General features: G+C 55.9%; 1 pseudogene; it reads right to left on the reverse strand.

Moving 5' to 3' along the window:
* Window positions 1–24,999: 24,999 nt before the first annotated feature.
* Window positions 25,000–25,404, reverse strand: LOC101537738 (cytosolic iron-sulfur assembly component 2A-like; annotated as a pseudogene).
* Window positions 25,405–26,708: the final 1,304 nt, after the last annotated feature.

Here is a 26,708-nt window from a genome sequence, read left to right on the forward strand (position 1 = left end):
GCCAGACCCAGAGCAGGCACAGCCGGCTGAGCCCCAGGCACCGCCCCGCAGGGCTGCCCTGTGGGTGCTGGTGGCACGCAGCCTCCTCCCGACCCCCCGGCACCCGCTCTGCACTGCGCTGGGTCCCGGGAGACGGAGGCCAGGCCCGAGGCGGCTTCTGCCTCCGCAGGAGCCAGCCCAGGGCTCTGCCCGCGTCCTCCGCCTCTCCAGCCTCCCGAGACTCGAGGAAGGTGATTTATTTTCCTGGCAGCGCCGGAGGATGGGGGCCCCGAGGAGCTGTGGCAGCTGCTTCCAGGGCCCTCCTGGGGCTGGGTGGGGAGGAGCAGGTGTCCCCAGCTCCGGCTTCTGGAAAATAAGGTGGTGGGTCTGCCCCCACCCTGTGCAGGGAAGGCGCTGGACCGGCCCCCGGTCCCACGGCCGTCTCCTCCTCCTGGAGCCGGGCTGGGGCAGCGGGGAGCAGACTCTCGGGGGTGTTCTCTGATTAGAGGCTGTTCCAGCCGAGCGGGCCCCACCGAGAGAGAAGCGGGCTCTGGGGGTCTGGTAAGTGGGCCTGGGGCAGCTCCCCCAGGCCTGTCCACAGAGACCACACTGGGGAGAGCCGTGCCCCTTGGAGCCCTTCTAGAAGGGGGGTGTGGGGCCCAGAGGGGGAAGGCGGGGCTAACCACGCCACAGCCCCCGAGGCCCAGGGAGTGGGCGTGGCGGATGCCCAGGGCTGTGGCCATGAGAGGGGCAACAGGCCAGGAGCAGGGGAGGCATCACAGGAGCCTGCCCCTGCCTCCTGGCTCCAGCTCTTGTGCTGGGCGTTTGAGTGACCCCAGCCTCCTGGCGCCTTTATCCATCAAGTGCAGAAAATAATCCCGCTGCGCCGACACCCCCCCTCCTCCGGGGACCCGCAGAGAGCAGCACGTGGGAACAATCAGACGCTGAGCGGCAGAGGCGGCCGAGAGGCTGTTTGTCTGCTGTGCCGCAGGCCAGCGTGACTGCGGCCGGCGGGGACTGGGGTGGGGGGCTGCAGGCTGGTGCTCCCCCCAGTCCCCAGCACCCCTTTCCTGTGGGTTTTCTCTAAGCCCCTTTTCGGATGAGCCCTCAGAGGCCAGCCTGCCTCAGCTGCTCAGTGGCAGCGAGGAGGGGCTCTCCCAGGGGTCTGCTTCCGGACCAGCCCCTTTGATGCAGGGGGAGGGCATGGAAGGAGACTTAGATAAGGAGGAGTCAACAGGGCCCGGAGACAGTCTAGTGGGTAGAAGCCTTGCCCTGCACACAAAAGACCCAGGTTCCACTCCCAGCAACACATACAGTCCCCAAGCACCGTCAGGAGTGATCCCTGAGCACAGAGCCAGGAGTCAGCCCTGAGCACTGCTGGGTCTGGGTCTGGCCCAAAAACCAAAAAAAATCAATAAATAAAGTTTAATGGATTAAAAAAAAATCTGGGGCTGGAGCAATAACACAGCTGGCAGGGCGTTTGCCTTGCATGCAGCTGACCCGGGTTCGATTCCCAGCATCCCATATGGTCCCCTGAGCACCACCAGGAGAAATTCCTGAGTGAAGAGCCAGGAGTAACCCCTGAGCATCAACGGGTGTGACCCAAAAAGAAAAAAAAATCTAACGAGACTATAGTACTTAAAAACAGAGGGGCTGATAGAGGTGGGGGCGGGGGTGGGAGTGGGAGGGAAACTGGGAGCATTGGTGGTGGGAAATGTGCACTGGTGAAGGGACTAGCGTTAGAACCTTATATGACTGAAACTCTGAAACCATGAACAACTCTGTTAACTGTGTGTCTCACTGTGATACTATTAAAACAATCAATCAATAAAAATTTAAAACGCGCAGGGGCCGGAGAGACAGCCCAGGGAGTAGGTCTCTGCACACGGCAGACTCGGTTGAGATTGCCAGCACACCAGGTGCTCTCCTGAGTACTCGGCACCACTGGGCGAGGGCCCGACCTCGCTCCACCATCACCCAAAAGAACCAGCGAGCGGGATTCAGTGGGAGAGGGGCCGGCCTGGATTTGAGCCTTAGCGAGTCTTCGAAGCAGAGAAGGCGGGAGGAACTCACAGCCCTACGTGGAATTCCGACATGCATCCCGGAAGGATGTTCGTGGTCACAGAGACCACTTCCCTGCACCCACCAGGGCCCTCCAGGGCACTGGACCAGCGTAAGCCACGTCCACTCCCCGGGGGGCCTGGAGACGCTCAGGTGCTACTGCACAGGCCCAGGTGCATCTCCTGCATCACATCCGCCACTCCCACACCACCATCGGGGGCCCTGCAAGGACCCGTCAGGCCCAGGCACGCTGCAGGTCATGAGTGTCACTGGGGTGGCCCAGCCCCAGCGCACTGCTGGTGCCCCCTACAGAAACAAAACACCCACTCTGGGGGTCCCACCTCAGGGGCCTGCCTGCTCCTCCCCTGGGCCTGGAACCTTCTAGGCATGCCTGTGCTCAGCGCTTCTGACGGAGCTCTGAGCCCGGGAGGCCTCCCACCAGCAAATCTCCGTCCAGCTCTGAGAGAGCCCCACTCCCGGTCACGTCCCTCGGGCCTGGGGCCATGTGGGCTACAGACAGCAGCCCGAGCAGGAGGAAACTGGAGAAGGGTCCTGGGCGGGAAGAGGCTGGGGGGCTGGGGACTGGGTCGAGAAGCAGGCAGGTGGCGAGGGTGGCTGGAGAGGCAGACGTGAGAGGCACCGGGAGGGAGGAACAGAAGGGAAAGGTCTAGAAATCCAGGCCCAGCTCCGGCTGTGCAGGAAGGACAGGAGGCTCCCGAGGGAGGGATGAGGCCCCGGGACCGGCGCCAGCTCGTGCAGAGCTGCGTGCTGGGGCCCCTCGGCCCCGTGTGTCCCCACAGGCACCCGATGCTGCAGGCCACAGGGTGCCACGTGACCTGCACCCCACCTGGGGCGGCTTTCGTGGTCTGCCTTTCAGAGCAGAGAGCGCCAACCACACGAGCCCCACCCGGGTCGCCACCGCTGGGACCCCACCCGCAGGGGCCTCAGCCCCGAGCAGGCGAGAGGAGCATGCAAATGAGCGTGGAAAAAGTGACGGCGACACCTGGGGAAGGTTTCCTTTCCCAGGCGGGCAGGTGGCGGGGAGGGGGCGAGGGCTGGAGCTTGGGCCCAGCGCTCCCCCCCCAGGCTCCCTGGAGGGCTGGGTGCTGCCACCAGGCCCAACCCCCGCCCCAGGCCTTCCCGGGCGCAGCTGGCAAGCTGGGCACGGCTGTTCTCTCGGCGCCCATTTCCTCGAAACCTGTGGCAGGACGGGGGCCACTGGGCCCTTCTCCTCCATGGCCACGCGGCTGGGGGAGGGGCAGAGGCCACCGCGCAGGGACCTCAGCAGTTGGGGGGGCGTGGGCAGGAGGGAGCCAGGACCCGCCAGGCCGCCCCTCTCCCTCGGCGCCCAGCCCCCCTCTCCCCACTCTGCCCCGGGATGCTGGCAAAGCCCAGCTCCTTCTCCAGCCCAGCGACCTCAAGCAAACAGGTCCCGTCCCTAGGGGGCCACACGCCCCCGCTGGGCTGGCGCTGAGGGGAAGATGCTCCCTGCAGGGTGCTCCCACGGCAGGTGAAGCCCCGAGGCCTGTGGATGAGGCACCCTGCCCTGCTCACTGGGGGATGCCCCCCACAGCACCCACCTTCTCCGGAGAGCCCCGAGGCCAGGCCGGGAGAGGGCTGGGACCCTCCAGGGACTCTCGGGGCTGTCTCCCAGGCAGAGGAGGAACTACGGACCTGGGGCGCTTTTGGAGGGGCGGGTGCTCCCCAGGGAGGGGTTGGACAGAGGGTCACAGGAACTGAGACTCAGGGGCGCTCATGCGAGACACCCCGGGGAGAGATTGCAAGGCACCCGCTGGGGCCCCAGAGGCAAGGAGGGGGGAGGGAGAGGGAGGTCCCTGGGGGGCAGAAGGCACCTCAGTGGGGGATCCAGAGGAGCCCTCTGCAGACTCGCCCCTAGAGCCGGGGGCACCACCAGGCAGAGGTCTGCTCCCCGGGGGGCTCTGCCCTTGGCCACCGCATCACTGGGGCAGGCGGGGGGGGGGGGGCGGGGGGCGGGGCGGAGGTGTGCACAGCCCTTCCCTGCGTGGCCTCCTGCCCCACTCCCCCGCCAACCAGCTTCCTTAAAGTCTGCGGACACCTCTGCACGCAGCCCCAATGCAAGTGTGTGTGCTGTGTGAAAGTATGTATATGTGTGTGCATTTGTGTGAATATGTATGTTCATGCATATATGTATGTGTGCATGTGTGTGAGTGTGCTTTGTGAACATGTGTGGGTACACTGCAATAGCATGTATGTATGTGTATGTGCCTTATAAGCACATGTTCATGCATTTGTGTACATTACATGTATGTTTTGTGTAGATTACATATATGTTTCTGTGGTGTGTCTCTGGGCATGTGTGTGTGCTTTGTGCACCTGTGTATGCAAGTGCATGTGTGTATGCACATGTGTGAAAGTGTGTACATGTGTTCATGCATGGTTGTGTGTGAATACATGTGTTTATATGCCCATGCATATATGTATTGAGCATGTGTGGGTAGATTGCATGAATGTGCCATGTATGCACATATTCATGCATATGCATGCTTCTGTGGTGTGTTCATGTGTCCAGGCATGTGTGTGTTATACACTTTGTACATGTGTATACAGGTGTGCATATGAAAGTACAAGTTGAGTGCACGTGTATGCATGTGTGTGCATGTGTGTGTCATGTGCTTGTATGTCATGTGTGTTGTAAACATGTGTTTGCCCATGTCTGTGCATGTGTACATATGTGTGCTTGCGTGTTTGATGCTGTTGCACATGTGCATGCGGGTGTGTGTTGAGCCCGTGGGAGCCCGCCAAGCCACGCAGTGTGCAGGGCCGGCCTGCCTCCCCCTGCGGTTCTGTGCTGAGGCCACAGCTGGGCCCTGTGCACAGGTGGGTTGGCAGCGTGTCTGCAGTGTCTGGGGCACAGCTGCGCAGTCCGTCGCAGGCTTTGCTGGGCCCCACCAAGCAGACCCTCGACTTCCCTCTGAGGCGTGGATGTGTCCACATGCGCTCACCCTGACCCAGACAGTGTGAGCGTCGGGTGCTGGCCCCTGGGCCCCGAGGGGGCAGCGTCTCACAGCAGGGCTGCCCTCTCTGGCCTCTCAGCCTGACCATGCGAGGGCCCATTTGCAACTCTGGTATGGAAGACCAACCAGATGCCGAGGTGTGAGGGGCCACGGGCAGACTCTGGAAACGCGCCCACCCTGTTCCCAGGGGATCCAAGCACTGGGCCTAGGTGTTTGTCGGCGCCAGTGGGGACCTCTGTCTCTGGCCCGGCTCTGTGACGGGGAGCACAGCTGGCCGCTCAGGGCTGTCACCCTGGGCAGGGCCGCAGTTTGCCCCCACGCCCCCTAACAGCAGAGGCCTTGGAGAAGGGCACACGTGGGTCTGCCCGCCAGGCCTTGGACTCGTCTGCACGGCAAGGGGAGCCGCAGCCCGGGCTCCTCGGGCCCACTGGCTGGCACGCCTGCCGAAAGCGCTGTCCTCAGCATCGCAGGGCCGAAGGATCCTGAGAGCCGGGAAGGGGTGGGTGCGGAGGGGGTGGGGGGGCTGAGACCTGCATTCCTGGAGCAGAGAGCAGAGGCCCCAGCCCCAGCCAGCCCTGCCCGCTCTGGACTCAGAGTGGGGCTGGTGAGGCGGAGGCCCTTCCTCCACAGTGGACAGGACCCCCTAGCCCCAGGGGATTGTCCAGTCACTAGTGAGAGAAAGAAGGCATCAAGAAACAGGACCCCGAGTCTCCCTGGGCCACACTGGAATGTTCCAGAACAAAGGCAATATGCCTGTCATGATCCTGACTATTGAATTCTGCACAGGTTCCGACCTTCTTCACATACAGACACACACACACACAGACACACACACACACACACCACCCCCATGAGTACACACACAGAGACACACAGAGACACACACACACACCATATGCACATACACCACTTACATTCACTCATACAGTCACAGACCCACCACAGACATACACAGCACACACCTGCACACACCCCACAGACACACACACACAGGACCACACCGACGCACACACACTTACCACCCCCACACATATTCATCCACACAGATACCTCACATACACACTCAGACACATATCCGCACACACCTCACAGCCACGCCCATAGCCACACACCCCACATCCCATTCACACAGACACTCGCCCCCTGCCCCCACCCCTGTACAGCCTTTCAGGAAACCGAGGCATACACGGCCACATCCTGGAGACACAGCCAGGAGCGCACAGTGGCAGCAGCGCAGCAGAGACATTGTCTGTCCTGGGGTTCACATCAGGACACACCTGGGGAGCAGGGCCCTTTGTAGGCCGTGAGAGAGTCACCCCCTCGGGGGGCGGGGGCCGAGCCTTGCTGCCTGCTGTTGCTGAGGTGACCCTGACTAGACCCTAAGGTCGCCCCATCCTGCCCGCCTCGCCCGGGCCCCGCCACACGCCTTCCTTGGTGAGTCAGAGAAGAGTGTTCAGGTGAAAAATCCTGACTGGCAGAACTGCAGGAAGGGACTCGGGTACCTTGTGGGCACTGGCCAACACCCCCGGGCCAGTCACTCGCCCACCCTGGGTGAGTTCCTCCATCTCACAGCCTCGTCACCTTCAGGAGGGGACAGCCCTACAGCACCCAGGCCCGGTACCCGCCCGTCTTCCTGCTTCCCGCTCTCCCCGGCACCCGGCCGACTCTCAGAGACATGTGATGAATGGAAGAGTCGGCGTGGGTGACTCTGGGTGGCACTGGTGCTGGCGTGGCTCCCCGGGGCCCCAGGGCCTCTTGACTACAGTGGATGTGGCAGAGAAGGGGCGGGCCCGCTGTGCCCTGGTGAGGGGCTCAGAGGAGCTAGAGGGGGAGGACCTCTGAGGGAGGAGGACAAAGCCCATCCGCAGACAACAGGAGTGTCACCAGGTGCGCCCTCCCCTCTTTCCCCCCTCCCCCCCACCACTCTGGGCACAGCCGCCACCCTGCAGAGAAGCATCCGGGTCCAGGCGGGGGGGGGCGGGGGGGCGCGGGACGGGGCAAGAGGGAGGACGAGGAGCGTGAGGGGAGGGGGTCCTGGGTCAGGCCTCAGGGCCACTGGCTCAGCCAGGCGGCCGCCTGGCCCGGGGTCCCTTGTACACTCCCTGAGGGCCAGAGGGGTGCAGGCCTCACCCATCCTCGCCTGGTCCTGACTGTCTGGGGGCCTATGGCTGGTGGCTGGAGGGGGCCGAAGGACAGGGCAGGGCACCGGCACCGGGAGGGCCCCAGCTCTCCTAGCTCCAGCCCTGCACTCTGGGGCACGCATGGAACCCTGCGCTCAGCTACCCCCAGGAAACACGGCCGCCCCCGGCCCCCGCAACGCCTGCTCAGACCAGCCCGCAGGCAGGAGGAGCCTGAGGCTCTTGGACTTCTGCGTCATGCCTGGCTTTCCTGGACATCTCCCGACATTGCCACGGCCCAGCGGCCCACCCCGTGGCGGAGCCCAGGAGAGCCACGAGGCATGGCTGCCCCCAGAGCCCTCCGCCCAGCTCTGCGAGCAGGAGAGCGTTCCAGCCCCAGGCCAAAAGCCACAGGCCCAAGCTGGGCGGCGTCCTCGTGGGTGATGTCCCCTGGTTAGAGGCAGTGGAGGGTGGTGGGCAGGGGGGTAGCCCGTAGGTTTGCCATCTCCAGAGACAGGGACTCCCAGCCACGGGGTCTTTCCAACGCTGCCGCGAGGAGCTGCCCAGGACTGTGGCAGAGCGTTTGGTCTCTCAGCTTGCACCTGTCCAGCTGTGCAGTGACCGGCCTTGGCAAATACAGTTCATGCGGCACCTCGTTCCTAGGCCTGGGGAGTGCAGGGAGACGCACCCAGGGAAAGGCAAAGGGGAGAGCCGAGGGCTGGGGCCTGCTCCCCCCTCCCTGGGGAACTCATTCCTTGTTGGCTCGATAATGAAGTGACGTTGACTTAGAGCGGCTGGGACGAGCTGGGGGGCTAGACAGCGCCCCGTGCCCCCGGAGCTCAGGCCTTGGCAGAAAAGCATTCAAACCCACCAGCTTCCCTGGACCGAAACCTCGAACGCAGGGTTTCTGGTCCTTCAGAAAACCAAAGGTCTTTGGGGCCCTGGGACTGTGGCCGCTCTCAAGGGGGACACCTGGGGCAGGCATTTGTGGGGGGCTGCAGACCACCCCGCCCTGCTGCCTGCCAGGCTCCTTCCTGAGGATAGGCCAGTGGGGTGCAAAGTGAGGACCTCCCTGGTGGGGGAGGGGTGGGAGCTGGCGGAGCAGGAGGATGCTGCAAGCCCCGCCTGTCAAGGTGCTCTCTGGCCCGCACCCCGCCCGGCCCTGGCCGAGCACAGCTGGGGATGCAGGCCCGGGCCTCTCTCATCCCGGCAGAGGGCATGTTGGGGTCCCCGGGACCAGGCTTTCTCTCTGCACCAACGGGCCCGCCAACTCTGTGGATCTCTGCAGCCCCGAGACAGGCGTCTCCCTCTCCCAAACCCTCTCTGGCCACGGAGACTCTCTCCGACCTTTCTGGGATTAATTTGAGTTGACCGAGTTGAATGGGGTTGACTTGAATCTAATTGATTGAATTGGATGCCAGATTACAGGTTTCACTGGAGCCCATGGAAATCTGCCTTTCCCCCAATGCCCGCTCGCAAGGGCCCACCCAAACCCTTTCTTTCCACTTCCTTCTTGTTGGGGACGGGGTGGGGGAGGGGAGGCACGCAGCAGGGCGGGCGAGGAGAGGGGCTTCCTCTGGAAAACATCACCTCCTGGCAACACCCTCACCCATGGAACAATGCAGGCAAAGCCTCAGTCCCTGCAGCTGCACAGAAAACTCCGGAAGGTCCTTCCTCAGGTTGAGAGCCTGAGTATGAACAACGGCCAGTGACCAGGTGGGCCATGGACTGTGCCCTGTGAGGCTGGGCGAGTGACAGCATGTCACTGACTGGCCCACGGGGTCCAGAGCTGGACACATCCTCCGTCCACTCCCCAATAGGCACGTGGGCAGCGCGAACCATGTCCTCCTGGGTGTGGAAACAGACCCCAAAGCTGCTTCTAGGCCAAAGACAGCTTTGGGGTCCATGTTCCTTCAGTCTCCCTGGCTGGCCAGGTCACCTCCTAGAAAGAGAATACTGCCCACCCTCCCCAACTCTTCTCCATCCCCAGCTGCCCATCATCTTCCTCCTGGTCGGGCAGGGAGGACCCTGCATCGGCTCTTCCCAGCCCAGGACTCAGGGACCACCAGATGTCTCTCTCAGGGGCAGCGCTCAGATTCCACAGCCACGCCAGGACTCAGGCCACAGAGCGGGCGCCCTACTCCACTCCCCCATCTGCGCCTCACGCAAAATCCCAGGGCCCATGCACCCACGAGGCTTGGCTCCCCCAGATACCTCGGACCCTGGCATGTCTCTGTCTCCCTGCCCGAGTCACCGTGGCCAGGAGAGGGACAGGGGCTTTGGGCCTGTTTTCCTGACCCTCTCGGCTGCCGTGTCACAGAGCTGTCTGAGCAGGGCCTCTGCGATGCGGGTCAGAACAACAGACCCCGGCTTGGATCATCTGGGGAACCAAATCCAAACAACAGCAAGAATCCCCCCATACCCGAGAGATGGCCTGGGTCATCAGGAGGTCGGAAACAGTAAGAGCTGGCAGGATGTAGCCAAGGAACTCTCTGCTACCTGTTTAGTTCCTCCAGAAAACAGTTTGGAGCCATCTCAAAAAATGAAGAATAGTGCTTTCATGCAACCCTGCCATTCTGTTCCTGGGCATCTTCCCCCAAGAACTCAAAAACTTGAATCCCAAAAGACACGTGCATGCTTACAGTCATAGCAGTTTTGCTTACCTTAGCCAAGACCTGCAAACAGCCCACATGCCCAAGAACACGTGAGCAGATACAGAATCTGTGCTCTCGAGTCATGATGGAACATTACTCAGCTATGAAAAGTAATAAAGCCTCCCAGTTTGCTGCAGCTGGGGTGGCATGTGAGGGGAGTGTCTCGGAGGGAAGCCGAGTGTGACAGGTGATCACACTCATGCAGAGTATGAAGACACAAAGCCAGGGATGAGACTCTCCCCAGGAGAGGCAGACTCTGAGGCAGTCAGTAGAACTGTGACCGGAGGACACTGAGGGGGAGTGGGAAAGGTTGGGATTAGAAGGGAGTCCCAGCACGCTGCCTGGGGGCTTGACATAGCAACCCGTAATATGAAAGAATAATATCAGTGCTATTGTTTAACATAAATAATAAAAAATATGATCGAGTACAAGCAATTACAACATAAGACAACAAAATGAGTTGACAGCTGTTGCATCTGGTGGACTATCAGCTCAACAGTATCGGGGTACGGGTGGTGATGGACATCCCACTTTTCCTTCGCAGCAGCTCTCTGGATCACAAGAGCCTGACCCTTGGCCTCTGCCCTTTGCCCCTGCTGCCCATCTGCTGCCTTGCTCGCCCCACCTGCTTCCCGCAGCAAACGCTGCACACCCTTCCCCACCTCTGGCATCACAGCAGAACCTCCTGGCCTCCCCCGCTGTCCCCGGCACCAGCCTTCTCTTGGCCGTGTGACGGGCACCTGTCTCCTGGACACTGTCAGCTCTTCCTGCCACCCACCTGAGCACTGCAGTGCACAGACTGAGTGAAGGTGTGAGCACAAGCAAGCGAGTGGAGGTGTGAACTGTGAACGCTGCCCACCAGTGGGAGGGTCCTGGTGTAGACCCGTCCTCTGCCGACGGCTCTGTAGCTCCGCAGTAAGCCCCTGCACCCGGCCCTGCTCTGGGTCCCTCCTACGGCGGCTAGACTCACCCCTTGCCAACCTCCAATCACGCTAAATTCTTTTTGTTTTGTTCACTTGGGGCCACACCTGGTGGTGCTCAGGGCTTCTTCCTGGCTCTGTGTGCGGGGACCACTCTTGGCAGCTCAGGGGGCCCTGTGGGGTGCTGGGTCAGCCAAGGGCCAGCTGAGTGCGAGGCGGGCGCCCTCCCCACTGTGCTCTCTCTAGTTCTCACTCATCTATGTCACAGGCATCACCAAGACGAAGGCTGGCGGGAACAGTCAGTACTGAAACTCTCTACCCTCAAGTGAAACCAGGGAGTTCCCCAGCCTGGGGGGGCCTGGCAGTGAGGACCCAAACGCCCAAAAGCTCGGCAAGAGCCTTTCTTTCATCAGCTGCCCAGAGGCAGAAGCCCTCCGGGGGAGGGGGTGCGGCCTGAGGGCGGCCCTGCAGAAAGGCACACTGCGGGTCACCCCAAAGCTCCCAGGAAACCAGCAGTGAAGCTCCAGCCTCAGGCTGGGGAGGGGACAGGGGGATTAGTCCCACCTGGGGCTCGAATGGCCACGGGCACGAGCTCCCTGGAGGTCAGGAGGTGACCAGTGAGGGCTGGGGGGGTTGGGGGGGCTCGCCAGCTGTGCGAGCAGCAGCTCATTTACAAAAGGGACTTTCAGGGGCTGAGCTCAGGAGGGCAGTCGGCCCGGGACACAGCTGGGCCCCCGGCTGCAGCCCAGCAGGATGAGCCTGGCGAAGTGGGGCCCGGGCGGGTATCTGACGCCCGGATCCGGCACTGTCCCCAGCGAGAACAACACCAAATCCCACATCCCGGCACCAGGCGACCACCCCGGAGCCCTCACCGAGCCCCAGGAGGAAGGGACTAGAGGCTTTCGGGGACCAGTGCCCCGGCTGGAAGACAGGAAGATGGCCCTAAGAGGGCCAGGGAGTCGTGGCGCGGGGGTCTCGAGGTCGGGCTCCACAGAGCAGGGAGCCGTGGGGCGCTGAGGGGCTGTCTTCAGAGCGATGCTCGTCTCTGCGGGCCGGCCCAGCCTGTCCCTCTGCCGACACTGAGACTGTGGCGCAGGAAGCTGGCCCCGGGGCTGACCCGCCGGCCTGGTGGGTGCAGAAAGAGGGCAGACCCCAAACAACTCTTCTTGGAGGAGGGTCACACACCAGAGTCCGAGCTGGGGTAAAGGTGGCTGCGGTGCAGGAAACTCCTTCCGCCAGAGGCCACCACCCTCGGTCACCTGCTAGGTCATAAGGGCATTCTGTGGGCGTGACACTCAGGGCCTGGGTGGCTGAAGGAGCCACCGGGAACCTGGCCGATTCTGCCTGCGGTGCTTGGACCAGCTGTTCTCAGGGGCCCTCTTGGAGGGGCTCTGGCCCTCATTATGGGACGCAAAGGGGCAGGGAGGGGGCGCGTGCGGCCACTTGGGGCTCAGCAGCAGGCAGGGGTGACAGCTGTGCAGCAGGGGCGGAGGTCGCAGACCCCCAGCGGCCCCTGGAGTCCAGGGGGGCCCTACACATGAACAACCCGGAACTGGCCCACTGCAGACCTGCCGCCATCACAAACAGCGACGCAGTAACTCCACAGACAGGAAGTTCACGACCAGTGGACCCGGTCAGCAGAAGCAAAGGTCCTGGTTTCCTTCACTCCAGAAGGCAGCAGTGTCCAGGACAGAACTCCTGGAGGTGGGGGGGGCTAGGGGGACCCAGGGCCAGCCCAGACGTCACCTTTGTGTTCCTTACCCGGGACCCATTTTGCTGACAAGAGAACACGCAGCTTTGGCAGGACCAGCTGTTCCCGGGATTACACAGAGAAGAACAGACCCAGACACAGACCAGGCAAGACAGGGTCTGTGGGAGACGAGAAAGGCTCGAGAAACTAGACTGAAAAGGAGACTGCTGAGGCGGTGGGGCCAAGGGCGGGAGGGGCCCAGGCCACCAGTGCAAGGACCCCACTCTGGTGCTGGATTTAGAGCTAGAACACTGTCCACCGGAAACTCCTGCTAACTGCATTATGAACCGTGGGCGTACATTAATAATGACTTATTTTAATGTAGTAAGGCCAAACATTTTCTTTAAAAAGAGCATAGGAGACTTCCAGATCACCTGGAACTTCTGAAACTTTCACAATTTCTGGCCCACGCAAACCATTAGGTAATTAATTGATGCAGCAACCATGGCCGAAACAGCTGCTCTCAATCAGCCCAGCCTGGAGGAAGAGGAGAATGACCAAGAGTAACTGGGTGCAGGTGCCCAAAGGGAGAGGTCCAAGGGGCTGAGGTGGTCATGGGTGACTCCCTGGAGGAGGAGACTTCGTGCTAAGGACAGGACGTGGGACAGAGGAAAGGCAGTACAAAAGCCTGTCTGCCAAGAGAGGAAGAGTGATGGGGATGGGCCGGTGGGTGCAGGCAGGTGGTGTCCGTCCACAGGAGTCAAGGAACTCAGGAGACAGACGGTCCATGCAGACTCCATGAGCTGGGAGAGGCAACAGGGCCTCACAGAGAGCCTGGGGTAGCAGGCACCCAGGGAATAATGAAGGGGGCTGTGAAGCCAGGGGGCATAGGGGGTGCCGGGGAGTGACCTAGGCCAGCTGCACGCAAGGCAAGTGCCTTCCCCCCACACTGGCTCAGGCCCAGCCCACAGTTCTTGAACCCTTGCCCGCCCCAGGAATGAGACTCCACAGTCACTTGCCACTTTGAAAAGGCTTTCAAACCCCAGCGAGGTTTTGAAACACCTGCTGCGGAGGAAGCGACAGCCCTGCCCTGTGACACCAGGTGTGATGCTGGCAGGGCAGGTCAGAGCCTGGGCAGACCAGCCCCGGGCTCGGGCAAGAACACACTCTGCTGGGGAAAGTGCTGCCCAGGGGACAGGACAGTCGTGCCAAAGACGACAAAGAGGAAGAGGATCGGGGCAGAAGCGTTGGGAAACGAGTGTGACACCAACAAAGCCAGGTAGGAGTCAAGGGTGAGTGTCGTGGTGACGAGCGAGAACATCACTTCACGGCATGGGGAGCCGCTGGCGGGGGGGGTCAGAGACGGCTGAGAGCACTCGCTGACGGAGCTCCAGTAGAGTTCTTTTTTTTTTCTTTCTTTCTTCCTTTTCCTTTCTTTTCCCTTTCATTCCTTCTTCATTTTCTTCTCTTCCTTCCTTCCTTTCTTTTCTCCTTTATTTCTTTATTTCTTCTTTCTTCTCTTTCTCTTTCTCCTTTATTTCTTCACTTCTCATTCTTGATTTCTTTCTTGATTTCTCTACCTTACTTTTTTCTTCCTTTCTTTCTTTTTCTTTCTTTCTTTCTTTCTTTCTGTCTTTCTTTCTTTCTTTCTTTCTTTCTTTCTTTCTTTCTTTCTTTCTTCCTTCCTTCCTTCCTTTCCTTCTTTCTTTCTTTCTTTCCTTCTTTCTTTCTTTCTTTTTCTTTCTTTGTCTTTCTTTTTTCCCTTCCTTCTTTCTTCCTTTCCTTCTTTCTTTTATTGATTTTGGGGGGGGCAGTGTCAGGGGTTGAACCTGGGAAATATGCATGCATTTTCAGCCTCAGGAGTGCAGTTCTGGGGTCTGTCCTTGCTCAAGGGGTTGTTCCAGAAGGCAGAGTCAGGAAGTCTAAACTCCAGGACCGCTCTGAACTTAAATTTGCAACACAGGATAAAAAGGGGGAACACAGCTGGTGGGGCGGTGAGGTGTGGGTGATGGGAGGAAACCTGGGGACACTGGTATTGGGAAATGTGCACTGGTGGAGGGACGGGTGTTGGAACACTGTGTGACTGAAACCCAATCATGAACAGCTTTGTAAGGGTCTATCTCACAGTGATTCAATTAAAAATGTTTTTTTTATTATTTAAAGGAAAGCAGACATAAATGCAAACACCACCAAGTTAGCAGCTGCTGAACTTCCCCAGAATTAATTCAACAGAAGAATGGTATCGAGGCTGCTTTGATCCACGTCTCTGACATTCAAAGTGGGAGGTGCTCAGCCCAGTTCTGCCACACCCCAGCTGTGAGAGGCCGTGGACAAGCTGCATCCCTTGTCTTGAGTGACACCCAGCCCTGCTGTTCTGTGAATTCTGCTACAGCGAGTGTGGACTGAGAGTGGCATCAGCGTGATGAGACAGAGCCTCCACCCTGCACCGTTCTGTGTCCACGTGATTCTCCAGCTCGTCCGGCCCAGGGCCAGAGGGATAGCAGGGCAGCTGAGGCACTCATCTTGCACAAGACCCAACAGGTTTTGGTCCCTGGTACCACATACGGTCACCCGAGTCCTGCCAGGAGTGGTCCTGGAGCACAGAACCAGGAGTAAGACCTGAACATTGCTGGGTGTGACCCCAAAGCCAAAAAAAAAAAGTGAACCCCTACCTGGAGTCTTCCAGGGTCCCTGACACTCACTTTGGCCAACAGGATGTGGCAGAAGTAACAGCAAGCTGGTTCCAAGCCCATCCGCCTACAGACGCTGCATGATTTTACGCTTTCTCTTAGTTGCCTGCCTCTGACGTCCACAGCCACAGGACAGCCTGCTGCCTGGTGGGAACACGGAGGCACTGCACCGAGACCCCCGCAGTCCCTGGAGGCCCCACACTTGGCAGAAGCACCGTCTTTCTGCGGAAAAGCCCACACGACTCCTTGGGGCTGGTGCCCTTGAGTGGGCCATAACCCACGGTCACTTTAAAGCCCTCGAGCTCCGGCGTGTTCAATGTTCACACACTGAGACTCGGAGATGAGCTGTGACTTCCTCTAGGCACAGAACCAGCTGCCCGGTCCCCTGGTCTCTGCCAGCACGGAGGCTCAGAAGCCGCATTTCTCTAACCACGCCGCCCTGCCCAGAGGGATTCTGAAACCCGTCGGCGGTGCTTCCTCCTTCCTTGGCTGTCCTTTTCCCTGACTGCATGTCCAGGGGTGGAGTGGGGACGACAGGCCCAGTGGCCAGCGGCCGGGCCCCGGGCAGTGTGTGGCCTTCTGCCCACAGCAACTGGCTCTTATTCTTTGCACCCTGACGGGCTTGGGCGAGTGGCCTGCTGGGAACTGTGTTTCCAGGAAACTGTGTGTTTCCCGGGAAACTCAGGACCATGGGGAAGGCATCGGGTCCCTGAGCCAAGCTGAGAGGACACAGTGGTCCCTGCTGCACTGACAAGATGTCGGGGGCGGGGAGGGGAGTGGGGTGGAGTCTTCTTCCAAGACCCCTGCTCTGGGGAGAACTCTGGGAGTACTGGCTCCCAGCCCCACATGACACTCAGCCTGCCACCAGCAGCCCATGTCCTTGGCCAAGGCCCTTTTTTCTGGACCACTCTTTCTCCCCTTGGCACCCAGTCCCTGTCCCAGGTGGGCTCCGAGCAGCAGAATCCTGGAATTGAAGATCCATGAGATGCAATCACGTGAGGCCAGGACCACTGCCAGGTCTATGGAAAATTGTGAAAATGCCAGAATGGAGAGACTAAAGTGATGCATCCTTCTCGGTCTCCAGGGGACACTTGACCCTGGATGCCACCCACCCTGACCTAGCACCCTGCACTTGTGCTGGTCCCCAGAGACAAGGCACGCGTCTCAGCTTGTGTGAGAGCCTTTTCCTGCCCTACAGAAGGATAGTTGTCATCAGTGGCTCCGTCCAGCTGCCTCTGGAGCCCCCAGGCCCCCAGGCCCATGCTCCCCAGGCCCTGGATCCCCGTGAGGGAGCCGGGCTAGCTCCTGGGGGCAGTGAAAAGCCCAGTTTTGCGTGGCTGCTGGAAGTGATTGGTGCTGCATAGCGGATACAATAAAACAGATCATGGAAAATGTAATGGCCCGTGGTCGGCAATCACTGAATTATTTATACCATCTCAGCCGCTTCCAAACTCTCCATGGCTCGGCCCTGGGCCCTGCAGCCCTGGCCATTTGCAGGCTGCAGAGTAACAGGACCTGGAGAGAAAAATGTGCGCCAGGAGCCAAGGCTAGAGGTTTCTGGGTAACCCTGGGCATAAAAAAAAAAAAGAAAGAAAATGACTGCCCACCTCCCAGCTTTATTTTCTCATGTGCCAAATGAGGGACTCTGGTCCATGAGCTAATAACCACTTAAATTTATGCCGCCTATTCACTCCATCCTTTTTCAATCCCTGTGAGGTGGACAGGCCTGATATGATTCTCTTTCTCCTTTTCCAGACAATAAACCAAAGCTGGAAATTATGAGAAAATTTGGCCAAATTCAGACGGACAGAAAGCGGTGGAGAGGATTTCCAGTTGGAGGCGTGGACGGCATGCATGGCATTTATATTCTTGCCGTACCCAAATGCCATGGGGATGAAAAGGTCAGAGACGCTCTAAGAAAGAGTCCATCTGTATTAGAGAACAGGCAAGGGCCACTGCAGGCCAGGGCAGGAGGGATTTCTGAAAGGCATCTGGAGCCAGGAGCCGATGTGTCAGGACAGGCCAGGGGGAGGTACCGTCTTTCAACAGAGCCTCGGAGAAATGCCAAGGAAAGCAAGGAGGCTGGGGCAAAGGACACAGTCAGGACCACAGCAGGCCTTGGTCCCAGCCCTTCTTGAACAGACACACTAGCTGGCCCTAGCATTCAGCACCGGGTAAAAGTCACAAGACAGTCCTCAGGAGGAGCTTTCTGCTCATAGACTCAACAACAAATCTCTGGGAAGAGAGCACAGAACGATACGCCATAGCCCTAGCAGCCGAAACCCTCCAGAGCTCAACCACCGTCCTGCTCACGGCCGTTCTCCATGAGCGAATCTATTCCTGGATATCTCATACTTTACACCACTGATGTACCAAGAGTAGCACACCACATTTGGTGGGGTTTAAAATAAAAGGCAACCATTCTTAGGGGCAAATACTCACAGGCACACACACACACACACACACACACACACACACACACACACACATGCACACAAGCCTCAACCTTTAACAACATGTTGTTAATCTCTTATAGAAGGGCTTAAGGGCTTAATGGCTCCGTTCAGGATGGAAACATTCAAAATAAGGTGGTGGGGGGTGCTGGAGCGATAGCACAGCGGGTAGGGCATTTGCCTTGCACATGGCCGACCTGGGTTCGATTCCCAGCATCCCATATGGTCCCCTGAGCACTGCCAGGGGTGATTCCTGAGTGCAGAGCCAGGAGTAACGCCTGTGCATTACAGGTGTGACCCAAAAAGCAAAAAAAAATTTAAAAATAATAAAAAAATAAAATAAGGTGGTGGGAAGGTTTAATGGTGGTGGGATTAGTGTTTGAATATTAAATGTAATCAAATATTGTGAACTAACTTTATAAAAATTAAATAATTTTTTTTAAAAAAGATGAGCTTTCTGCAGGCTATGTCTGTGCCTTTCCCGATGTCCCTAACAGACGGGAAGGACGGACCCCACAGAGCCTGCACCAATGACTGGTGAGTCTCATCAACCATCTGCCTCACGACTGAGTCAGGAGTCCGGGAGGGGAACAAAAAGGCAGTTGCCAGCTCAGAACCTGCTTCCCCAGCGCCCAAACCACAGCAGCTGATCATCCCCCAAAGGGCTGAGCCCCATGTTGATGTGGTCCTACACCCCCCTCCCAGCTCCTCACAGCCTTGGAGGGCTTCTGACGCAGGGCACCCCATTTTCTGTGCATCTCAGCCCCCTCCCATAACTCAGAAGCCCAAGCCCTACCTCACACCTCTTTCTATCTAAGCACTTCCGCAGTTTTCTTTAGAAAGGCCTATATTTACCTTAATTTGGAGGATGCTTGCTTCCCTGGGGGACCACCCCAATGGTGCTCAGAGGCAACTCCCAGCTTAATGTAAGAGGGTCACTCCTGGTGGTGGTGCTGGGGGATCAGGCAGTCTTGAGGGTGGAACCCAGGGGTCCCACATGCAAAGCCTGTTCTCAGCACTTTATGCCCTCCCCTCCCCCTGCTCTAATATTTCTTCATCATTAGCAACTTCATCTGCACATTTGAAGCACCAACATTTTAAATTACGGATGTTATTTGTGCTAATTGGCCTGATGATAGTGTTGCATGAATTGTGAGCAACTTATCTCTGACCCAATTTCTCCCAATTAGGCCTATCCTGGTGGGGGAAGAGCTCCCAAGGAGCTCAGGAGGGGAGGGGTCCCACCAGTGATTCTAATGAACTGTGCTAGGGTCATTATAGGCGCTGGAAGATGCAGTGCTGCAAGGATGAAGATGCCCAGGCCACACCAGGAGTGCCTGGGAGGGCTCTAGGGCCATACATGTGGACACTCAGGGCCCTCCAGGGCTGCCCTGGGTGACACTAGGGGGACCATACACTCCTGGAATCAAATGTCTGGCATGTGCCCTAACCATTGGACTAACTTCTTTCCTCCGTCCTATTATTTTTGCTGTGTGGTTCTGAAGCCAGTTCAAGGCTCCTGTCTGCTAAAACTCTAAGTAGTGAGGTTCCCCGCACTCAGAGAAGAGACTTCCTAACCTGTGCCAGGCAGCAGGCAGGCACCTGGACTACTGCTCCCTTCCCACAAGCTCTGCCCAAATACTCCCAGGCCCCGCCCCATTCAGCAGAGAGGGCTATTTCAGAGAGCCACAACCTGGCCCCGGGGATTCCCAGAGCTGACCGCCTTATTTATATGTACACGCTGTGGAATCTGAGGCTGGCCAAGTTTGGAGGACCGAAAACCAAGAGGATCCAGGTGAACCAAGCAATTAAGAGCAGAGATGACACAGCAATCAGAAAAGAACTCAGGTTCTCATTGGGAGGACACTGTGTCCATAAATAAACAGAGAGAGGAGAGGGAAGGAGGGAGGGAGAGAGAGAGAGAGAGAGAGAGAGAGAGAGAGAGAGAGAGAGAGAATAAAGAGACCTGAAATGTTCTGAGAAAAAAAAAATCACCTTGTCCAAAATGGAGAGCTTAATGAAAGGGCTGAGTAAGAGAATGGAAATCAGAGGCATAGGCTAAAAAGTCTAGGAGACGTCTTCAAATAAAGATTAAAATGCCAACGTGATTTTTTTAAATAAGGAAAGATGAAAGGAAACAGAGATTCCATCCCAGAAAGCTAGTACCTGACTAATAGGAATTCAGAAGGAGAGAACAGAAGCTATGAAAGGGAAGGAATAATGAAATAATGAAAGAAAATTCCCTTTAGCTGATGAAAGACATGGGCTTGGGGCCTAGAGGAGGTCATTACATTATCTTCCGTTTACATTTGATGGAAATCCAACTCATATTGTGTAAGAAACAAGATGAACAAATTCTCTGATCTGAACTCAGTCTAATCTTCTGTTTATTAAAAGTCATTCACTCATTCATTCTCCCCAGACTCTGGATGTATAGAGGCCTAAAAACGTCTCCAGAAGTTTCTACCTTACGTCATCATCCACCAAAACACTCAGAAGAAACCTAATTCTTTCTCCTGATATGCAAATCAACCTTTCAAAGGCACTCTAATTGGCCTGCTTTAGGTCACATGTCCCTCTCTGAGCCAATCCCATGGCTAGAGAAATGGAGTGTGCTGATTAGCCACCCCAAAGCAAGGAAGGCATGACCCCTTCAAGAACTCCCTCTCCAAAGTGCCCCTTACTGTCAGTTCCCAGGGGGAGGAGAAGCAGGCCAGGCAGGAAGACTGTGGCTGTTCTCACCGGGTCCAGAGCCCAAGAAATAAAAAACATTTTCGAGGTCCAGTAAACCAGAGGAAATCGTAAAACTTATTTCAGGAAAGATTTAGGACACCTGGAAAGAAATAGCAATTGAACAAGCATTTAATTTTTTCCCTCTGCACGGTAAGAACTTGCTAGCAGTGTCTATAGCATTCTGATGAGAAATCATTCGAAATCTTCATTCAGGTGTCAAGACACAGCAATGACATTGCTAGAGATTCCAGGCCCAGATATGCTTGTTTACAAGCCTTCCTGCCCCTCTTATGTACCTTTGCTGGGAGGAGGTTGGAAGAGAAAAAATGTTTCTTGAGGTTCTGCTCTGGCAAAATGAAAACCAAATTCAAGAAAAAAGAGGAAAACAAATTAAAAAAAAAAAAGAACTAATCCAGGAGAGCAATAAAAAGAAATACAGTAAAAGGCCAGTGAGATAGTACAAAGGTTAAGGTACTTGCCTTGCGTGTGGTCAATGAAACCTGGCACCCATAGCCCCCTTGAGCACCCCTGGGAGTGACCCTGGAGCACAGAGCCAGGAGTAGCCCCCCAGCACCACCACAAAGGGCCCAAACCCTCCCTCCAAAAGAAATACAGAATAGTTGTGCAGCTGGCCTAATAATCAAATTAGATACAATTTACAGTTGAGCAATCAAAGGACTCCATGAAAAACAACCTTGAGAAGAAAACAGTGTTACCCAATCCTACTAGAGAGATACAGGGACGCCTCTGAGCAACAAGGAAAAGCAAGGCAATCCGCTCTCAGGAAAGCAGGGAACAACCTGTGACAGCCGTGTTCCGGGTGGAAGGAGTGTGAGGTGGCAGCCCGAGCCCAGCCACTGGGGCAAGGAGGGACACGTGCCTGGGCTCCCACAGAGAGCATCTCTGGTCTTCACTTGCTGTTCACCTGGCTCGGGATAGGACACAGGACACCAATATTCCCATACCTTGTGTTTGTTTTTTTGGAAAGTTATTAAACATTTTTGTGTGTTGGAACCTTGTATGACTGAAACCCAATTGTGAACAACTTTGTAACTCTGTACCTCACAGTGACTCAATAAGAAATAAGTTATTAGACATTTCCATAATTGATCTTTAGGCTTACCTCACTATTTTTTTAAATTAAAAATGTGTCACGTAGGGCTGGAGAGATAGCACAGTGGGTAGGGCGTTTGCCTTGCATGAGGCCAACCTGGGTTGGATTCCCAGCATCCCATCTGGTCCCCTGAGCACCGCCGGGAATAATTTCTGAGTGCATGAGCCAGGAGTAACTCCTGTGCATCGGCGGGTGTGACCCAAAAAGAAAAAAAAATGTGTCACTAGATAAATTTTGTCTACTTAGAGATAAATTGTATCTTTGGAGTTTTAGGAGATAAGTTCATAATTCTGCCCTAACCTGGCAGCCATTAAGAAGCCTCTAGTTAAACACCTCAATTTCATGCATCCAGTTCTCAAGTTCTTCATTTTATTTAAAGAACTATTTATTGTTTTTATCTTACTTTTCATTTGTTTGGGACCACATCCCAGTAGCTCCTCCCTGCACCAGGGGACAGTAACACCCACTTTGGGCAGTTCTGGCCTTAAGGGCGGCGTCTCATCACTGCATTCCCCTGCTGACAGGCCTGGGTCGGGTCCCTCTGTGCTCAGCTCCCTTCCTTCTTCCTAAACGGACAAGTCAAGCGCTGACATCTGTCCGCAGCCAGCAACCACCCCTGGCCCAGCCCCATTTTTTACCTCTTCCCTCATTCCAGCCGGATGGAATGTCCTTTCTCTGAGCCTTCAGCCACTCTTTCCTCCTCAGTCTTTGTATTTGGCTGCTTCTGCTGTCCTGTGTCTCTAAGGCCAACTGCCCACGCTCCTTTCTCTTCACTCTTCCCCTGGCAGGTCCTATTTGAAGTGAGAAAACTTTCTTGATCTCTGAGGCTGGGTCAGGAATCCCTCCTGCGTTGTCCCTCTTGTATACAGAGTGTGCTGGGTAAAAATTGACTTATTTATCATTATCATTATTTATTATTATTATTATTTTGAATGTGATCACAAAGTTATTGATAATTGAGGTTTAGTTAGATAATGTTCTAACACCGATCCCTCCACCAGTGTCCCCAAATTCAATCCTACCCAACCTCCCATCTGCTACCTTGACAGGACATTTTAAAGTTAAAAAGTCAATCCTCGGTAATATGAAGGTCGACTTCTTAATGACCACCGAGTGAGTTCCAGGAAAGCTCTGCTGGACGGATGAGTGGATAGATGGATAGTATAGGTGAATGGCTGAGTGGATGGATGGATGGATGAATGATGGATATTAATGAGTGGTATTAAATGAGTGACCGGGGTTCAATAATTCAATGACTAGGAATGAATGAACAACTTGATGAATGAATGAATATATCTGCAGAGACTGGTCAGAACCCTGCAGAGCTTGGTGAACCTGAGATACAAAGGCAGCTAAGCACGGGCCCAGGAACAAAGCACAGATCTTATTGTTCGAATTGTCCGAACAATGCCGAGTTCTAGCACATATATTAGTGGCCACTGACCACCCCCTCCACCCCACCCCCGTTCCCCCAAGCTGCCTTAGTTTCACACATCTTCTTGGGTTAGGAAGGGTTTGGGGATAAAGTGTAGCATTCACACGTGAAGTCAAATGACTCCACTGGGTAAATTTATTAACCTTTTTACTCATGGGCACTTCCTGAGATCCCAGTGGGCATGAGGCTCTGTGTTGGTCCGAGGGTGAGTAATTTAGAATCACTGCCCTCCAAGATCCCAGACTGACAGTGGGTCACCAGATTGCTACTGGACAATGACAGACACCTAGACAAATGAGGGGGCGTCCAAGCTCTGACATTCTTGGAAAAACTCTTCTGGGAAGGAGAGGCCCACGGAGTGGAAAGGAGGTGGCAGGGGACAGCTTTCTCGCCAAGGCCGCTAGTGAGAGGTCCACTGTGCATAGACAAAAAGAGGAGGCTCTGGGTGGGGGACATGAGTGGAATCCCATTCCCCAATTTCTTGCCTGACTTGCCGAGCTGAACTATTATCCCCTCTGGACTTCGGTGTCCACTCAAGTCAGAGGGTGGTGATTAATCCTGTCCGGGGCATGGCCCTGAAGCAGGCTGGAAGCTAAGATGAAATGAACAAGTGATTCATCAAGAAAAAGCTCCAGGGAAGAGGACAGGGAGTGCGGGTCAGGGCAAGGGAGGGAGGCAGGCAGGGGTGAGTTCCAGCAAAGTCCCTCACCCCCATTCTTCCCTAAAGTAGCTCAGGAGTATGGTTGCCCGGCCCGAGGCCAGGGACATGCTCATCCTCCCACTTCTCAACGTTACTGTCATTTTCTGGGGACCAGACTCTGAGTGAGGGACTTCTCACCTCAAGTCACTCTAGTAGCCCTCAAAGACAGTCCCAAGGGGCAGAGAGATAGGGCAGAGGGCAAAGTGGTTGCTTTGCAGGCAGATAATCCTGGTTCAGCCCCCAGTACCACACTGGGTTCCTGAGCCAAGTCCAGAGTGATGCCGGAGCTCGAGCCAGGAGGTAAGCTCTGAGCCCCTATGTGTGGCCCCTACCAAAACCAATTTTTTTTACTTAAACAAACAAGCAAACAAAAAAACAACCGAGAGAGTTACAAGAGTTGGAGCTAAAAGCAAAAGAAAACAATTCAAACCCCAGCAGTGAAAAGAGAGCTGGAGGTCATTAACAAACCCATCTCGCTGGTTGCCTGGCATTGCTCCCCACAGGAGCGAGTAAGCTGTTCCCTCCCCACAGCAAGCAGCAAACGGGCTGTTTCCGCAGCCATGACCCTCCTTTAGCAAGTCCTCAAGAAGGCAGCGCCTTGGCTCAGGCAGGGCACATACAGCGGGGGATGGTCACATCTCTATTGAGTGAGCAAAAGACCCAGAATTGTTCAACGCACTGGCAGCCTGGAAAACAAAACAAAACTGTAGATGCAATTAATTAGGCCTCTGCTTCAGTGCTCTGCCTCTCTCTGTTTGCCTTCCCCAGCTTAGCATCCAATTTTTTTAGCTGAGAAGGCGGGGCAGCAGGTTTCTGAGATATTTTTTGCTAATGGGTTGAAATATTACACCCGTAATTATAGCCTGGCTTCATTTTTTTTTCCCTTTTGCTCATTTTGTTCAGAGTGGCAAACATTGTATCTGATTACAGCCATTCATGGCTTCTTTATGAAATAGGGTTTAACACACTGATACAGGGAATGAGTGATGCTGGCAAAATTAGCCAGGCCAGAAAGCTCGGGGAGGGGGGGTGGGGAGGAGAGATAGGACAGTGGGCAGGGCACTTGCCTGTACATGTCTGACCTGGGTTCCATCCCCAATACCCTGTATGTCTTTTTTTTTCTTTTTTTTTTTAAGAATCAACTCTGCTTTATTTTACAGAGCAATGATTTAAATTGAATACAATTAGGTATGGTAAATAGTTAACATGAAAAGTAGTCGTATCAGAAAAATAGCAACTCATCTTACACATAATAACTACAAAATTTTTTTTTCTCTGATCATTTAAGTGTTAGAAATCCTGAGAATGTTATACATGAAACAAAGTAGGTAATACTTTGAATTAATTCTTGTTTGGAAATAATCTTAAAAAATGCTCTGAGGTACAAACCACCTATGTATTAAACACGAGTCTTTTACATGTTACAAACAGCAGTTCTGTGACTCTTGAAACATCCCTCAGTCAGGCTCGAGAACACATTGTCCCACGATTTCCTTAAGTTCGGGTGCCCCATGGCAGCTGCCACTCGTTCCGTGTCATTGATCTGCTTGTTGATGCCTTCCCCCGTGGAGTGGGTGCCTTCAGAAATGCAGATTTCCACTTAGGTGTAAATGGTAACCAACGCTGGAGTTTTACTCTCAGGCACAGTCCATAAGAGTCGCCAAAGAGCAACGAGGTGCTGTTGGAGTGAGCCTTGTAATAAGTGTTGGCTTCTCCGGGTCTCGGATGGGACGGATCAAATCGTAAACCTCGAGCGCTTTCTCTTCCGTAGTCGGGGCTGCCGGCCGCTCTCCACTCAGAGAGGCCGAGAGCCGCAGGGCTCGGCTCAGCGTCCAGGAGAGCAGCCTGGACACCCGCTGCATCCTCCTGCTCCCTCCTCCCGCTCCATCCTCCCGCTCCACCATCCCTGGCGACCGTCCCAGCGGACCAAGGAATTCAAGGGTGTTGGACGCTTTCCACCCACCCCAACCTTGAGACCCTCCGAACTCGGCTCACCGCCCCCCAAAGCCTGGGCGGGAGTCCAGCCGCTTGTTCCCACCTCTGCCTCAGTTGTTGGATAAGGAGTTTCACCTCTTTGGGCTTCAGTTTCTCGTGCACCAATGAGGCTCTGCTAAGTGAAGTCCAGGAGGAATGAGAGTGAGACTCGGACTGAACCATGAGAGATGTTGGCTTTTGTACCAGACGCATTTGAATGGCAGTGGTTTCAGGTCATGCAACTTGATCGGTCTTTGTTCTCAACAGAGAGCTCAACTCATACGCTACCTCCTCCTTGAGCCCTCCGTGATTTCCCGGCTCGTAAACTGCTGGTCCCCTCAGACGAGGCCAGGCTTCCTTTCTGTGCTTGGTTAGGCTCCGCTGGGGTTTCCAGATCTTTCTCTAAGTGCCAAAGTCATATACTTTCCATCTGCTTGAGACCAGAAACTCAACTGACCTCCAACCCTCCATGGGGAGGTGAGGGTCCCCTTCACTTTGCAGAGTCTCTTACTCAGAGTTGCTTGTTCTAGAGGGAAGAGGAAAAACTCTGGCAAGCAATGAGATAGCGATGCCAGACGGGGGATATCTGGTGTCAGGAAAAGGCAAATTCCAAGTTGCAGATGAAGCTGGGAAGCTGTATGGGCGGGAAGAGAACTATGTGTTAACTGCAGCCCGGATCCCTGAGAACTATCAGTGCTGAAGGGCGGGGATGTGGCCCTGGGTCAGCGGCACTGGGCACTGCCTGGGCTCTGCACCCCTCTGCCGCCTAACGGCTGAAACCATAGGGTGAGCCAGCCTGCCCACTCAACCAGCACTCTGTGGCTTCACCAAGATGTCCAGTCCCGGTGTCTTTGGGGCAGCTCTGCAGCGTGGGGTCCACCCCAAACACCCCTAAGGATGGGGAGGCCGTGCCTTCTCCTGGCCTAGCAGCCTCCAGCCACACTCAGAACCAAAGAACTGGCCTCTGCAGCGAGCTGGGCAGGGTCCAGGGCTGCAGCGGTGGAATGATTGAGCAGCAGAGGCCACTCTCCTGGACAGCTCGGGGTCAGGTTGGCGCAACTGGGGGAGACTAATGTGATGGTCACCACGTGAGCGAGCTGTTCCAAATCACCTCGAGTAGGAGCCACATAACTGTGGGACTCCTCTGACTCGCTTGTGAATTCCACTCCAGTCCCGGCAGCTCCAGGTCAGG

This window comes from Sorex araneus, chromosome 3 (genome assembly GCF_027595985.1).
Source record: "Sorex araneus isolate mSorAra2 chromosome 3, mSorAra2.pri, whole genome shotgun sequence".
NCBI lineage: Eukaryota > Metazoa > Chordata > Mammalia > Eulipotyphla > Soricidae > Sorex > Sorex araneus.